The following is a 16,643-nucleotide window of genomic DNA, read 5'->3' as shown; positions in this document are numbered from 1 at the left end:
CTCAGGTGTGTTTGACTGAAGAGCTCAAGTATAAATCCGTATGTTAAAATGTAATATGCTGCATAGAGGTATATAAGAAATGCACTATAGGCAGAAAGAAAAAAAATTAAAAGTTAACCCTAAATTAGGCATAATAAGAGATCTCTTCCCCCCAAAAAATTATATTTAGATGGAGCTATAAAGAATGAAAAATGACAACTGAAAGAAAAAAGCATCATGTCAAGAGATACCATCAGCAAAAAGACAAAGAAATGAGAGTTATGTGCATGGTACGTTTCATAATCAGGAAGGAAGCTGATATGGCAGGAAAAGGTTTGAGGCAGCCTTGGAGCCTGAGACAATGGGCTTTGTACCGTGCTCAGGAGAGTGTGATGTTATTTTACATGGCTCCCAGATTCTTAAGGGAGCAGTGACATGACTATCTGTATAACTGAAAGATAGTTTTAGTCTGCATTATCAATAAGGGATAGCAATGGAGACATGAAGACAGCTGCAATTTACTTAAATAGTTGAAGAGAAAAATAAAAAGAACCTGACCTTGGGAAATGATGGTTTAGGTGGAAAAGAAGAAGGAAAAATACACCCTATCGAAATGCTTGACAGAATTTGGTATATCACCATACACAGTACAAAGAAAGAGAGATTGTACCAGTGACTTCCCGGTGAATGCAATACAAGTGGGGCCATAAGGGGTGTAAGAAATCAGAAGAGAGGCCGGGCACGCTGGCTCACACCTGCAATCCCAGCATTTTGGGCGGCCGAGGCGGGTAGATCACCTGAGGTCAGGAGTTTGAGAACAGCCTGCCCAACATGGCGAAACCTCATCTCTACTAAAAATGTAAAAACTTAGCCGGGCATGGTGGTGGACGGCTATAATCCCAGCTACTCGGGAAGCTGAGGCAGGAGAATCGCTTGAACCCAGGAAGCAGACGTTGCAGTGAGCCAAGATAGCGCCACCACAATGCAGCCTGAGCGACAAGAGTAAAATTCTGTCAAAAAAAGAAAAAAAAAGGAGAAAAGAAATAGGAAGAGAAGGATCTGTTGATATTTGTCATTTATATGGTGTCAATTACCATTATTCATGAAAATGTTCTACTAGCTGCTCCAAGTAAATAAAAAGGAGATGCTGAGAGGAATCACCATATATGGGGGCATAATGATTATATAGATAAGCACTTCTTAAAAGTTTGCTCTTATGTAAGACTTTCCAACCAATCACCTAATATGAGCACATTTCTCTTCAATAGATAGCAGTAATATTTACTTCTCAATGTTACCTCAGTTCACGCTCAATATTAATTGAAAATACATATTTTAATGTATTAAAGGGAATTTAATTCAGTCAAATAAACTTTTTTTTTTTGAAGAGGATTAACTATCAAAAGTTGCTGACTATTTTTTTTAATCACATTAGACCAAAAAAGAATGTATACATTACAAATGTTAGATATCTAAAGCAAAAGAGTAATTTACGGTCTACAGGTCAGAAATTTTTTTAAAAACCTGAAGAGATCCAAAGCATATAGATAGGTAATTGTAGTATACATCACAATAATAAAGGTTATAGAGCATGAGTACCGGGTCTTAAAGCAATGAGGAATTTACGGAATATAAAGTAACAAGGAATTTTTAAATTCATACTCAAGAAAGACTTCAAAGTTTTTAAATATGAGTGGCTGAATATAAGTAGCTTGCAAATCAGAAACATATTCTCAATGTAAATGTCTGGATACATAGCCATAGACTCTGATCCTAAAATACATCAAGAGTTTTATGTCACTTTTCATGTAACAGGCATATAGTAGGTTACAATCATCTCTTTAGATAGCCTCTTTGTTCTCCTTTAATCTCCCTATGCACGGTGACCTACATTCTCCCTACTGCAAAAACGGTTCTACTATTAAAAGTAAGCAAGTAAATCATCCATGCTACTAGGGTGCTATTTACTATATCAACTTGTTCCCTAACTTATTAGGCAGTAGGCCTGGATAAGGGCTGAATAAGACCTGAAATACACTAATACTTATTAAATAAAATATAAAATAATTGATTTATAAAAGAAAAAGTGACAAAATAGTTAAGCTATTTAGCAATAAGATTTAAAATCCAGTATGTCCAATGAGCACACAAAGAATTTTACTCATTTATCATTACAATATATGTAAACTATGTTACCTAGAGATTACAGTACTGTCATGTCAGGATACTCATCTAGTAGTTTTACTCCTACTTTAATAAAAACATCAAAGAACATCTACAACCTAAATATAAAAAGTAAAACTATGAAATGATTACAAGAAATTATAGAGGCAAGTTTTTATGATTTTGAGTTAGGTGATGGCTTCTTGGATATGATACCAAAAGCACAAGCAACAGAAGAAAAAAAGAGATAAACTGGACATTATAAAATTTTTAAATACTTGTGCTTGAAAGAATACTACCCAGAGAATCAGAAAAAAAATATACAAATCATACACCTAACAATGGATTTATGTCTAGAACATATAACGAACTCATAGCTCAATAAAAATATAAATAATCAAATTTTAATATAGGCAAAGGATTAGAATAAGTAGTTAAACAAATTTGTCAAAGAAGTTAGACAAATAGTGATAACCACATAAAGAGATGTTCAACATCATTAGCTATTAGATAAATGCAAAACAAAACTACAGTGAAATACACTTCACACCCACTAGGATGTATATAATCAAAGCAACGTAAAATAACAAGTATTGTCAAGGGTGTGGAAAAACTGAAAACCTCATCCATTGCTGGTGTGAATTTAAATCGTACAGTCACTTTGGAAAACAATCTGGAAGTTCCTCAAAATGTCAAACATGTAGTTACCATATGACCCAGCAATTTCACTCCTAGATATATATCACCCCAAAATGAAACCATACATCCACACAAAACTCACTCATGAATATTCATAGCAATATTATTCACAATAGCCAAAAAAGTAGAAACAACCCAAATGTCTACCAACTGAATGAATAACAAAGAATGAATCAACAAAATAAATGTCCATGATGAATAAATAAAATGTGCCATATCCATATAATGGAATATTATTCAGCCTTAAACATGAAGTATTAATAATACATGCTGCAACATAGATGAACTTTGAAAAAATAAGTGAAAGAAGCTAGTTGCAATGGACCATATATTGTACGATTCCATTTGTATGAAATGTCCACAGTAGGAAATCCATGGACGTAAAATGCAGATTAATGCTTGCCTAGGGCTGGGGTAGGAAGTGGGGAATGAAGGTGGCCTGGGAAAGTGCTGCCAATGGGGATGGGATTTCTTTAGGGATGATGAACATATTCTAAAATTAATTATGGTGATGGTTGCATTATTCTGTGAATATAATAAAGATTATTATACACTTTGGGTGAATTTTGTGGAATATGAATATCTCAAGCAATTTTTAAAAATTGATAGATAAAAGAGCACTGTGAACACGTTTAATAAAAGGTGTGTAACAATTTGTCCTCACTCCTAACAACAGTTAACGTTATTTTCTTCATTTATAATTTTAGGTTATAATGAAATCATCAGGCCTGCAATAGATCATTAGGACATAAAGTGAACTGTAACAGTCTTGCCAGCCAGATAGGTAGATTAGAGAGATAGAGAGAAAAATAGATTAGAAAGACAGACATAGATATGCAAAAATACAGCTACAATCTAAGTTTTACAATGTTATTAAAAATATGGGGATTCATTCTGAGCTTTCTTAAATTCAGACATCACATAACAATAGCAGTGGTCTTAAATTCAGACATTACATAACAAATGCAGTGGTCTTAAATTCAGACATTACATAATAATAGCAGTGGTCTTTAAGATGGACTCAATGCATAAGTCTTCCGATTCTTTAAAACTGCGGAAACGAGTAATATTGTGTAAAGGGGTGGCAGCAGTGGTGGTGTGGGGTGAAGGGTGTAGCTTTCATCACATTCCCAAAGAGGGTGGGCCTTTAAGATTACCAAGGAGCACTAAACTACTGGGTATTCTGTGTTATCGGCTAAAACAACTCCATTATTTGGTCAAAAACCAAAGCTGAGTTGTCAGCAAAACTCACTGGGGACTGAGAACAGAACAGTAAGGGGGTGTGGGGGTTGTTTGTCACATGAAGTGCCATGAAGCAGCTCAACCTCAACATTTCGGGAATCTAAAGTGTGAGCCCCTCGACTAGCAACAGAAGCATGATCCGAAGGCACATTCGAAATCGAGGATCTCAGGCCCCAACCCGCATATCTCAGATCTGAATCTGCATTTTACCAAGATTCCCCTGTCTTCATCAGGTATTTGTATGCACAATACCGTTTGATAAGCACTGCGCACACCAGTTTTTGTATGGCTCTGAGCTAACGATGCTTTTAAAAGAAGAGGAGGAGGAAAGGGAAGAGAAGGGGGATGAGGAGGAGGAAGAGGTAACAAAGAAAACGTATATACCCTGTGAAGCTTAAAATATTTACTAAGGTTTTTGCCCACCGTGCTAAAGAGTACCTGATTATCATTTTCCATTACAAAGTTCATTTTTAGTTTAGATTTATTTTAAAAATAAATTTATAAATGTATAAATATCTCTTCTACAGATTTCAAATGAAAATTAGTTTGACAGCAACGTTAATATTGCCCATATAATGAGAAATTATTCAAGACTCCTATTTGAACAGATATGCTAAGCGATGTATGAAAATAACTATCTACAATTCTAATTTTGCTTGTGGCTGATATCATGTCTGGCATCTTTTTATATCTCAATTATTAATTGGGCAATCAGTCAAGTTTTAATTAAAATAATTTATTCAATTATCTCTGTGTAAATGTATATATATATGTGTGTGTGTATATATACATATATATATATTCCCTCTTTCTTTTATAATGATAAAGATAATTAAAATTGGTCAGAGGTCCTAAAGATGAACATCCAAATGTTCATTTTTACTGTCCAAGAAAATAAGTTGTGAAATTGTCATGTAAATTGTCCATAATTGAATAGGTAGGAGAAGCAGAATTAGAACTCATGACCTTTAATCCAAAATGTGCCCGGCTTCTTTAGAAACGAATGGAGGACCAAGTAAAGAATGGACATGGCACCTAGGCTAATTCCAAAGCCCTCTTTTAAAGCTGATTTCTTTTTTATTTTTCTTTTTTTTTTGAGGCAGAGTCTCGCACTGTCACCTGGGCTGGAGTGCAGTGGCGCAATCTTGGCTCACTGCAACCTCCACCTCCCAGGTTCAAGCGATTCTCCTGCCTCAGTCTCCCAAGTAGCTGGAATTACAGGTGCCCACCACCACGCCCAGCTAATTTTTTTGTATTTTTAGTAAAGACGGGGTTTCACCATGTTGGCCAGGCTGGTATCGAACTCCTGACCTTGTGATTCACCTGCCTCGGCCTCCCAAAGTGCTGGGATTACAGGTGTGAGCCACCGCGCCGGCCAAAGCTGATTTCAATAAAATGCATCACATGAATGTTGCTAGTCATAATTTCAGCAGAAGACATTTTCCTTGTTTTTCAAAGCCTGATTCTCAGACTGCCTGCATCAGAATCACCTGGGATTTTTTTTTTCTAATGCTTCATGAATTTGCATGTCATCCTGGCCCAGGGCATGCTAATCTTCTCTGTATTGCTCCAATTTTGGTATATGTGTTGTCAAAGTGAGCACTAAGATATTGATATTTATTTAAAATACAGATTTTTTTTTTTTTTTTTTTTTTTTTTAACAGAGACTTGCTCTGTCGCTCAGGCTGAAGGGCAGTGGCCCGATCTCGGCTCACTGCAAACTCCGCCTCCCAGGTTGAAGTGATTCTCGTGCCTCAGACTCCCGTGTAGCTGGGACTACAGGCACGGACCACCACACCCGGCTAATTTTTTGTATTATTAGTAGAGATGGGTTTTCGTCATATTGGCCAGGCTGGTCTCGAACTCCTGGCCTCAAGCGAGCCTCCTGATTTGGCCTCCGGAAGTGCTGGGATTACAGGCATGAGCCACCTGACCCGGCCACCAGATTCTTAGTCTCCAGAGTGAACGCGGTGCATCAGAAATTACCAGTGAAAGATTCCAAGACGCTGCATCTTTTCCATGCTCACGGGAAGATCACGCCCTCAGACCTGGCTAGATGTAGCGTTCCACAGCGTCATCAAGTGAGCCAGCCAGATGCACATGCATCTGTGAATAATGTTCTAAGCAGCTTAATTTGCATAATGGATTATTTCTGCTTCTCAGAGACTCTCAAACAACGATTTTGTAATGATTTTTGATAAAATATTTGATATTTTAAAAAGTTGAGTGGTATATTAGCACTTCAAATTTTTGAAGGTGAAGTATAAATTATAACTCATCAATATAGTTTAGTTTTCTTTAGTCAGTAACTGCTCATTTGCAGTGAGCGCCAGAGAACATTTGTTTTCAGGAAGAGATTTCAATCACATAGTATAACAAAGGAGGAAAATGCCTCTAGAATACTTGTTGATTTCATTTCACGAGTTACAAAGTAAATACTTCTGCCTCATTGAGTTGGAGTGTTTCTTTCCTTGAACCAAGTTTTATTTTTCTTTTACAAACTGGATAGCCCTATCAACTATTAGTCCCTCCGCAAGTCAAGCAATGTATTTCAAACTGTTCTAAATTTTTCTGCGGGCAGAAGTTCTCAGCAAATTAGGGACAGGGTGTGAAATATACTTCCTCCAGCAACATTTCTATTGTGTTCATTTTTCTCTCTTAAAAATGTATGTCACAGTATGTTCTGGCCATAACTATGTCTGTTTTAACAAAATATTGTTCCCCAAAATGATGTAAATAAAATTAACCTAGGAAGATTCTCCAGGATTACTTCAATTCTGAATGTGATCAGAGCCACCTGCTGATGCGAGAGACACAGAAGCACTACATGAAAAGTGAAGGCTGCCTGACACATCACAGTAGGAAGGAGGCACAAACAAAGAACACAGGTTACCGATCAGTTCGCATTCACGCCTCCTTTGTAACAGGTAGATCGGACATCAATGCTACAAAGAGTGGTTTAGGCCGGGCGCGGTGGCTCAGCCTGTAATCCCAGCACTTTGGGAGGCCGAGGCGGGCGGATCACGAGGTCAGGAGATCGAGACCATCCTGGCTAACACGGTGAAACCCCGTCTCTACTAAAAATACAAAAAACGAGCCGGGCGCGGTGGCGGCGCCTGTGGTTCCAGCTCCTCGGGAGGCTGAGGCAGGAGAATGGCGGGAACCCGGGGGGCGGAGCTTGCAGGGAGCCAAGATGGCGCCGCTCACTCCGGCCTGGGCCACAGAGCCAGACTCCGTCTCAAAAAAAAAAAAAAAAAAAAAGGGTGGTTTAGAAGAATCATATATATGGATCACCAGGATGGGTAGTAAGAATTCAGTGTAACATTTTTTCTCCTCCTGCAAAACATGACAAATACTCCAACTCCAAAATTTACTTCCAAAATTTAGCCCACGAAACTCTATAATCCCATTGATAATAGTTTTTCTTTGCTGAGGATGATTCTTACATTAATGTCTTATTACTTGATACATTTTAGCTGGGCCAGGCTGATAGCTTTACACTAGATTTCCAAAGAATTAGAGTTGTTATTATTTATCCTTAGTCAAAAATATATCCAATTCAAAATTTCCTTCACTGAAAGAAACATAACTCAGTGCCACTGCAAATGCTATGTACATTGATTACTGAGCTAAGGTAATCTGCAATGAAATGGAGTTAATGAATCACTCCATCAATCCATCAAGTCTGTCCATAACAACTTTTCCATCCTTGAATTCTCCATGATGATTAAATTCCAGCTTACTTTGCTTATGAAGGAGGAGGGAATAGAAAAGTATTATGAGATAACTTTTTTTTTTTTTTTTCTAGAGGTCCAGTGATGTGATAGGATATGATGAGAAGGTCAATGTTTGGAAAACATGAAGGCCATTTTATCCACTTGAACTTTACTAAAACTCTCTCAGGAGATTTCCTAATTTGCCATTGATCTAAATAAACTTTTAAGATTATTATTCCTTCTGGAAGCACAGCAGTGCCATGTTAATAAGTCTAAATTTGAAACAAAATCAAAATTGAGACCTGGAAATACTACTTATTTTTTAGAAAATTTCAAAATAACTTTTCAGTGTCCTAAAACTACAGGGCTTATAGTGTGAAAGGGAATTGACAAGGATAAAAGAGGTTTGTCAAACTCAACAGGCAGTCTTGATTCTGAAAGTTGCCAGTTGTACAAAATAGCACCCCTGCAACATCTCTGTGCTCGCTTTCCAGATCCAGAAAACAGGAGATTAAGCTATCAGAGGTCCTTTTACAAACCCTTATTTTATAGATGAGGAGGAAAAATAGAGTACTAAAGAACTGAAGTTTCTTTCCCAAAACTGAAACTAAAAGGGTATAGTTGTCTTAGCTGTGGGTCCAAGCTCTGTTTTCAAGATGACTTTTTCTTCTCTATCACCTCTTCTTCTTACCCAAATTTTGGAAGTCTAAAATATTATTAGAAAATCCCAAGCACTAGATTTCAGTTGTTTTTGGTTTGGCTTTCTATCTGGACCAATATACGGTTAGTTATATCACCTTAAGCAATTACCTAAACTGGTTTTTTGTACTATTTATCCCCAAATGGAGGTCAGTGGAAGAGTAAATTGCTACAGTCTCATTGTTCTGTAGCATGATCACACTCTTTATGGCTGTCACATTAATGATATCTTAACAGACATATGTAAAAGAAAGCATAATGAGTAGCAATTTAAATTTATGAACACAAGGTACATTTTTTTAAAAATACATACTTTAGATTACTCTTCATACTTTTGATAAACATATAGATTACAAAAGTTGGCCTTTGTAGGTCTTGTATCTGCTGTGAAAAGCAATGGGTATCACATGAATTCTTAGAAAACCCTCCAAAAGTTAACAATGATTTAGAAGACTGAAAACATAGCTTAGGAATTTATTCCTAAATTTCTTTTTTTTTTTTTTTTTTAATTATACTTTAAGTTCTAGGGTACATGTGCATAACGTGCAGGTTTGTTACATATGTATACTTGTGCCATGTTGGTGTGCTGCACCCATCAACTCGTCATTTACATCAGGTATAACTCCCAATGCCATCCCTCCCCCCGCCCCCCTCCCCATGATAGGCCCCGGTGTGTGATATTCCCCTTCCCAAGTCCAAGTGATCTCATTGTTCAGTTCCCACCTATGAGTGAGAACATGCGGTGTTTGGTTTTCTGTTCTTGCGATAGTTTGCTGAGAATGATAGTTTCCAGCTGCATCCATGTCCCTACAAAGGACACAAACTCATCCTTTTTTATGGCTGCATAGTATTCCATGGTGTCTATGTGCCACATTTTCTTAATCCAGTCTGTCACTGATGAACATTTGGGTTGATTCCAAGTCTTTGCTATAAATTTATCCATATTGTCAGTAAATGCATGGCTCTACAAATCTTTTTAACCAAAGACTAACTGGCTATATTGGATAGTTTTCTTAAAAATAAATATGTCCACACACTGAGATCTGTCGGGAGCAGCATGGGGAGTGATAGCATCAGAATAAATAGCTAATGCTTACGGGGTTAATACCTAGGTGATGGATTGACAGGTGCAGCAAATCACCATGGCACATGTTTACCTATGTAACAAACGTGTACATCCTGCATATGTATCCCAGAACTTAAAATAAAATAAAATGTAAAAAATAAATAGATATGTCATTAATTATGTAAAATAAAACCTTCAGCATTCAGCAAAGATCTTTAAAATGTCCTTCCTTATTTAGGGTGAATGAGTTGATCTTTCAGGTGAAGGTAAGTAATACAGATTCATAAAACTTTCAAACTTGAATTTCACAATTGTATTTCAGGTCTTTACTTATCTACCATTAACAGAAATTGCTAAAAATATGAAAATTAGAATACTTTTTCCCTGTTATTTTCCCTCCACTACTGCATGTTATTCAGTGCCTTTATCAGCTAAGTCTTAACCACATTTTAAAAACGCTATTCAGTTTTCTGGCTGCCCACATCAAAATTGAGCCACTGACTGTCTGAGCCAAGTGGGCCCCAGTGACAGATAGAGCATCAGCACCCACGGGGAGTGCAGGCTTGGTGTGTGTAAGTAAGAGTCAGAAGCTGAAGGCAACCAAACCAAAGGTGGACAAATAAGAATATACATATATATACACACACATACACACATTCTTATTTATGTGTCTGTCTATATATATATGTGTGTGTATATATACACACATATATATACAACATTCCTATGACTCCATGACGAATACATACATATGTATATATTCACATATACACACACACACGTGTGTATATGTATAGATATACATATATATAGAATAGTGACATATCTATTTATTTTTTACATTTTAAGTTCTGGGATACATATGCAGAATGTACACGTTTGTTACATAGGTAAACATGTGCCATGGTGATTTGCTGCACCTGTCAATCCATCACCTAGGTATTAACCCCGTATGCATTAGCTATTTATTCTGATGCTATCACTCCCCATGCTGCTCCCGACAGATCCCAGTGTGTGGACATATTTATTTTATAGATAAGGAGGAAAAACAGAGTACTAAAGAACTGAAGTTTCTTTCCCAAAACTGAAACTAGAAGGGTATAGTTGTCTTAGCTGTGGGTCCAAGCTCTGTTTTCGGGATGACTTTTTCTTCTCTATCACCTCTTCTTCTTACCCAAATTTTGGAAGTCTAAAATATTATTAGAAAATCCCAAGCACTAGATTTCAGTTGTTTTTGGTTTGGCTTTTTATCTGGACCAATATACGGTTAGTTATATCACCTTAAGCAATTACCTAAACTGGTTTTTTGTACTATTTATCCCCAAATGGAGGTCAGTGGAAGAGTAAATTGCTACAGTCTCATTGTTCCGTAGCATGATCACACTCTTTATGGCTGTCACATTAATGATATCTTAACAGACATATGTAAAAGAAAGCATAATGAGTAGCAATTTAAATTTATGAACGCAAGGTACATTTTTTAAAAATGTACATATATACACATGTGTGTATATGTGTGTGTGTGTATATATATATACATGCATATATAATATTGAAGACAAATTTTGAAACCCCTAATCTGAAAGTTTCTAGAAAACTGTTAGGGGTGATTTTCCTCCCGAGAAATAACAAATTACTCTTCTACTTTATAAATTCATTTCCAACAATTCAGCGAGGAGCCACTGTATTAACCTGGATATTCATCCAATACTCTTTCAAATCAATTTGCTACATCTTACATGGTTGAAGGTATTCTTTAAAGTGTGATTTACTGCCCAATCGGAGGTTTTCATGGCTTATGCAAATTCACATTACAATGACAAAAACAATCCCTATTCCAGGAAGATAGCTTTAAAGTCTGGCTTCTTATTATCATATTTATAATATTTGGATGTGGTTTGAAATGGCATTTGGCTTTACAAAAGGTGATGCAATGAAACAATCTCAAAACTCATTAAATTGTCTGATAATGTTTAATTTTCTAAAAACCATTGGCATTTATTTAATGAAGACTATGGGTTGGTCTCCAGAAAAGGGGATTCTACTTAACCAAACTCTGAACGGAGTGGCATCACTTTGGCGTTCTATTATATTTCCTTCTATTTCTATATTCTGAAAATTCTGTGGCGGTAGCATTAATCTTAGGAACTGAAGATGCCAAAGGACCCAGTGTCAATGTCTAAAAAACACCATTCCCATCAGCAATGACATTTTACACATGTGTGTGCTAAGCTTTGTTAAATACTTAGTTAATACATTTGTCTGGAACTCTTGATAAACTTTCCTGTACCCCAAAATATTTCATAATAAAGTTAAATTGAGATTCAATGATCGTACTTGAAATTTCAGACTAACTTCTTTTGCTACATAAGTATATAAAGGAGTTTTAAAAGACAGATGGAAAATAAGATTACAATCCAATAGTTTCTTAAAGGAATAATGGCTAAATCACGACCCAAAAAATTATAGCTTTCATGAGCCAAATGCATTAGTTGCATCATGTCCAACGGATGCACACAATGACTGATTTTAGGCTTGTTTATTTCTAATCAATATTCATCTACTACAGAATTTGGCCTAAGATGCAAATCTCATTGCATTCCTCCATTATTTTAAAAATATGATTTATAAACCACGGACTGGTTTATGTGGAATGGAGGTAAGGGATGGCACTGCAGGCACTGGATGCGAAATTTTGTGCAGATATGTGCATGTTCCTTTTTAAGAAACAATAAAGAATATTTTTGGTAGTTAATATAAATCAGATGTCAGTAGGAGGACTGACTTGAAATTTCTCTTGTTCCAATGCTGAAAAGAAGCGTGAATGAACCCAGGCAAATGTCTTACCTTCTCTGCATCTTGTTTCTTTTCCCTATCTATAAAACATAGCAGTATCAGCCGAATAACATTGCTGAGAAGATTGAATGCGATTTTTCCATGGGCTGAGTACACAGCAAGCACTCATTAACTGTCTCCTACTACTGCAAGCATTATTATAATGTATAACTCTTTTATTAGTATAATCTCTATCTCTATACTCAAAGAAGTCTGTAACCCCCTTAAAAACAATGAACCACAATTCTATAAGATATGGCCTTTTTAAAGCAAATATTGATGTCTAGTAACTCTGTGTCCCTCTAAACTATTTTACTGAAATATATACCAATACTTTATTTTTCATTATAAAAATCTTGGAATGACTCCATGATTAATGCATAGGAAGCATTTTTTTTTTTTTTTGGTTGCTTTTCCACTATAAGTTTAGAGAGAATTAAGGGATATTAAATAAACTTTATTGAGGGCACAATAACATGACTTAAGTGACATGGCAGGAATGGGAATATTATCCGAATATTATCTGAAACTGACTTTTACCAGTAGTTTCAAGAGATGGTCAAAACAAAATCATTCTCATCCTTTTAAAGCAATATACTTTTCCTAGAAATTTCTAAATGACACCTTTATGAAATTGTGTATCTTTAAATAAAAGGCCCAAGTCAAAAGTGACTATAGTGATCCCAAAGATGAAAAGAAAGATTTCCTCTTGGATGGTGGAAATGGCCATAATCGAGTTGATTTACTTTATAGTGTACAATGGCTTTTGGAATTCTTTCCTGAAGTTTGTATCTTGGGAACAAAGGAGGATTATGAAGGTATCTAAATACAACTCGGGTTTATGGCTTTGTCTTTGTACCATACTCAGAATGAATGGATTTTCACAGTTGACCAAACTGAACAGAAGTGACAGCATCATATTTCTTTAGGGGTATTTGGAGGATATACACCTAAATTGTTATGTTTACTCCACCAAAAACACCTTAGATAAGATATGTGACATAAAATAGCTTGAAAAGGGGGCTATGTTCTATCAGTTGCAAATAGCTCTAAAATTTGGAATAAGTTCTGATTACAAAATTTCAGAATCCTATAGAAAATTTTGGAGTTTGTATTTTGCTGCATTAAAATAATAAATAAATATAAATTTACATCTTTAATAACATTTTCTCCAGTTTTATTTGGGAAATCGTAACAATTTTGAGGTGACAACTGCAGTAAGGCTATGCACAGTGGGTTTTACATACATTTAAGAATTTTGCAAATTTGAGTTATTTTAGTAGATAGAGAATATAAGTTACTTTAATGATCAGGATACTTTTCATTTGGGGATCTACTTTCTCTTCACTTTTGTCTATTTATGATATCTATTGATGCCTTTTTAGTGAGTGATTTAATAAAACTTTAAATTTCCTTTCAGGAGAGGTCTTCTGTTTCACAGCAAAATGACCAGCAGATAACATCACTGCTGCAACACAAATACTGAGTGTAGTTTTCAGTTAAAAGATTCTGTGTGCACAGAGAAAAAAAAAGAGCTTCTTTTTCTGCTGAATGGAGAAAAGCAGCAAATGTGAGTGCTATAAACGTTTTTAAACGATCTTTTTCTGCTTGAATTATGTTTCACTAAAATATATGAGTCTCAATTCCGTGAGTCTCTCAAAAAACATCTGCAGCTTCTAGAAAAGTTACGGAATAATGTTGTTTTCCACTCAGCCCATTTGCTTTGAAGCCTTATCAGAGGAGGGATCAAATGAAAGTGATCATCCCTGGGCGTCCCCAGGTTATTACCATGTGGACATGGAATTAACCTCCATCCAGCCACTCTCAAAATGCAGTGCTTTCTTGTCACAAAGCACAAGAGTGGAACACAGAATTATTCTGGATTATGCTAAAAGGAAAGAAAATGCTGACAGGCAGAGGTATAAAAATGTAAAGCGATAAGGTTTGTGAAACACAAGAATAACGATAGCTTCGAACAGGGTAGTATTTTTAAAATGTAGGAAGTTGCCCTTACCATCAAATATTCAATATATCAAACTCTGATCAGTTGGATTTTATAAACAACCAGCAACTGAAAATCTGGAAGAAAATGAAAAGTATACAAATTTTAAAAGACTATAATGATGTTTGCCTAATCCTTTCCCACTTTCAGATGAGGCAATAATAACTGAATTTTAGTTTTTTAGTGATGCGCTCACGGCTGTTTAATATTTTTTTTAAAAAAGAACATTATTACTGGTTACTTTTGTTATGAATTTCCATTTTAAATAGCAGAAAAATATATTTGAGTTTTATGTAAACTAGTGAACTAGAAGTTTGAATTGTCTAGTAATTTGACTCAATAGTTAACACCTGCCAAGGTATGTGTGCCTTAGGTGTCTTCTCTTCAATGAAGATAATTCACTCATTCCATGGAGAACTCATTCCCTCTCACAGTGTTCAGGTATCCTCTCTCTGACAACAATAGCCAAATAGGAGTTTAGTATCTCCAGCCAAGGAGAGCTCTAGGCTTTGTTCGGGTGCCCACCTGAACACTCAGTCATCAACTCAAGGTCCCTCTATCTCAGAATGAAACCCTCACCTCTCTCCTTGTCCCATATTTCATCATCTCTCCTTCCTGACATCAACTCCATCTTTCTTCAGGTCCCTAATGCTCAGAATCCCAGTTGTGGGGTTTAACTCTTCCATTTCTATCGTAACCACTTAGGCACACATTTCTGTGGATTCTTCCTTCTTTCTCCAGGTTTGTGTCTGGAACTGACTGCCTCTCAGTTCCACAGTCGCCATCTGTCTCTCGACATAATTTCACACTATCATTATTCTAAATGCCTCATCGCTTCTCCCCTCCAGGTATGTTCTTCCCCTTTCCTCACCACTCCATTCCTAGAAAAAATGCGTACAGATTTTGGAACAGTTAGTCATTGCTTTTCTTTAAACAAACACAAAGTAGGTTGGCCAGGCAAATCTCAAACTTTTATGGGGTTTCCTAAATTTTCATACTCCCTTGGCCAGAAGATCTACTTATTCATCAAATTGACTTATAAACTGGACTTCCCTAAGTCCATCTTAGGCATCCAGAATTATTCAAGTTGCCTCATGAGTCTTACGATGAAGCATAAAACTCTGAACCTCCAAGCTGGGGTTCAGCGCTTATTTGGACGGAATTTACTCAGGCTGCCACGAGGTCTCTGTGGCGCGGATTGGCGGTCAAAGGTGCCAGAACATCACTTTACACTAGAACTTGGCTGTGTTTCTCATTTCCTGAGTTCACTGAAAATTTGAAAAACTACACGGACTGCAGGGGGAAAAATGAGATGCAGAGTTCTCTATTTCGTCGAGGTAGCTTGTGCCTGACATATTTATCTAAACTACCCATGTTGAAATCAGGTCCATGGGCCAACTGTTCAGATATGAATCCTGCAATGATGATGGAGGCATTGATATAATCTGGCTGATTTTTTTTTCCATTTGGTGTGAGTACATTTAAATACTGTGTAAAATTTTTAAAGAATTTCCTATTAAATAGGGTCCTCAATTCAATCTCTGGACATTCCTTGTAAGATTAGCCAAAACAAAAAATGTTTTAAGTGTAGCAGCATGCATATACATTCACTTGTCACGAGTAAATTTGTACTTACTAGAGTGTACATAAAATACACTACGTGTGTATATATACATATATAATGTTACTATGTAGCATTTGAATCAAATGCACCTAAACACTGAAAGAAATTGAATATATATGTGTATATATATATGTTAATTAATATATCTGCTGATATATTTCACAGGAGAAATATATCAACAGGCTAAAGTCCATCAAGAATCAGAAAATCGGGAAGTTGTATCTCTGTTATCATTAGTTTACAACCAACTAATTTCTTTAATTATCCTCACAGCGGCTAAAAAAGGTATTAAATACCCAATGATCAGTCACAGAAACACAGGCAGGGATAAGAGCACAATCTATGACTTTGCCAGGCTCAATCAGCACCACCTTGATGTACCGATGTTTCTTAATGAAGACAACCACCACCAATTAGACAATTGACGATTAGACTGAAAACTGAAGTGTCAAGACGTGAACAAGCAGTGACCTCTGAATACTACATTATTTTTAGGCGGCATTTAATCACCATCACAATAGCAATAACAAATTTTAGTAATATTTCTTTACTACAAGAAGTAATTCAGCTTTATACTTTATACTTTGCAGGCTAATCTGTGAGCGTTTTTCCCTCTCC

At 36.1% G+C, this 16,643-nt stretch overlaps 1 protein-coding gene and 1 non-coding gene across 7 annotated transcripts in view; both read right to left on the bottom strand.

Moving 5' to 3' along the window:
• Positions 1 to 16,643, bottom strand: part of ROBO2 (roundabout guidance receptor 2) — a 1,769,701-nt gene that overhangs the window by 545,206 nt on the left and 1,207,852 nt on the right. The window lies entirely within an intron of this gene.
• On the bottom strand, positions 5,582 to 5,686 carry LOC112619851. Its single transcript, XR_003118349.1, has one exon. It is a non-coding gene; the product is annotated as a U6 spliceosomal RNA (small nuclear RNA).

This window comes from Theropithecus gelada, chromosome 2 (genome assembly GCF_003255815.1).
Source record: "Theropithecus gelada isolate Dixy chromosome 2, Tgel_1.0, whole genome shotgun sequence".
Taxonomy (NCBI): domain Eukaryota; kingdom Metazoa; phylum Chordata; class Mammalia; order Primates; family Cercopithecidae; genus Theropithecus; species Theropithecus gelada.
Note: the sequence above shows the minus strand (reverse complement) of the source record. Positions and strands in the feature narration are given on the sequence as shown.